Source organism: Hevea brasiliensis, chromosome 2, assembly GCF_030052815.1.
Source record: "Hevea brasiliensis isolate MT/VB/25A 57/8 chromosome 2, ASM3005281v1, whole genome shotgun sequence".
Classification (NCBI taxonomy): Eukaryota; Viridiplantae; Streptophyta; class Magnoliopsida; order Malpighiales; family Euphorbiaceae; genus Hevea; species Hevea brasiliensis.
The window spans coordinates 60,018,157-60,019,379 of NC_079494.1; the positions used below are offsets into that span (position 1 = coordinate 60,018,157).

The 1,223-nt window shown below is 40.7% G+C and overlaps 1 non-coding gene across 1 annotated transcript; it reads right to left on the reverse strand.

Annotated features, from left to right (window-relative positions):
• Positions 1 to 570: 570 nt before the first annotated feature.
• LOC131178205 (small nucleolar RNA R71) lies at positions 571 to 677 on the reverse strand. Its single transcript, XR_009147338.1, has one exon. It is a non-coding gene; the product is annotated as a small nucleolar RNA R71 (small nucleolar RNA).
• Positions 678 to 1,223: the final 546 nt, after the last annotated feature.

A 1,223-nucleotide genomic window follows, 5' to 3' on the forward strand; every position in this document is an offset into this window, starting at 1 on the left:
TTTTATTTTATTTTACTGGTTGTATTTCTTTTCTTTTCTCTCAGGTGCCCAATCTGGTATATAACCAAAACAAAGCTAGAAGAAATTTTGGACTGTGATCCAAAAATAAACAGAACTCTGAAAGCCATCAGGAGGGAAAGGAAACATCAAGTGCACGGTCAAAGAGACCCTAAAATCCCAACCATGGCCGATAATAATGACAGACCAAGACTCTTGAGAGATTACGGAGCTCCATCTGTCCAAGGATTTCAGCCCAGTGTCACTAGACCCACAGTGGAAGCCAACAACTTTAAATTAAAACCAGCATGGCTCCAAATGATTCAACAAACCCATTTTACAAGTTCACCAACAGAGGACCCACACTATCACCTTCAGTGCTTTCTTGCCCTATGTGATACATTCAAGATGAATGGAGTGTCTGATCAAGCAATAAGACTCAGAGCATTCCCATTCTCCCTTCAGGACAGAGTAAGGAAGTGGTTACTATCTCAACCGGCTGGAACATTCACTACTTGGGAAAACCTCTCTCAAGCTTTTCTAGCAAGGTATTTCCCACCTACAAAGACTGCAAAGCTGAGGCTTGAGCTCAACACCTTCAAACAAAAGGAAGGAGAGTCACTCTATGATGCATGGGAAAGATATAAAGACCTGCAGAGGGAATGTCCACACCATGGTATAGAAGATTGGCTATAGGTGCAAAATTTCTATAGTGGATTACTAACCTCTACAAGGAGCATAGTTGATTCAGCTGCAGAGGGTCATCTAATGGAGAAAACAGTGCCACAAGCACTTAAACTTCTAGAAAGGGTTGCATACCATAATTATGAGTGGTCAAATGAAAGAGGAAATACAAGAAGAACTGCAGGGGTCCTGGAAGTAGATGCCCTAAGCATGATAAATGCCCAATTTGATTAGCTCACAAAGAAACTTGAAAGAATAAAAGCCAACGGTGTTGGTACAAATAGTTAACATAAGGGAAGCTATGAAGGAGGATACATGAATTCAAAATGCAACAATTTCAATGAACCTACAGAATAGATGAACTACGTGAATAATGGAGGAAACTTTAACCAGAGGCAGCCAAACAATCCGTATTCAAATATTTACAACCCTGGATGGAGAAACTACCCAAATTTCTCATGGTCTAATCAGTAGAACCAGCCAATAAACAAGCAACAAGGGTATAAACCTCCAGCACCCCCTAGATTTCAGAACAGAGGTCA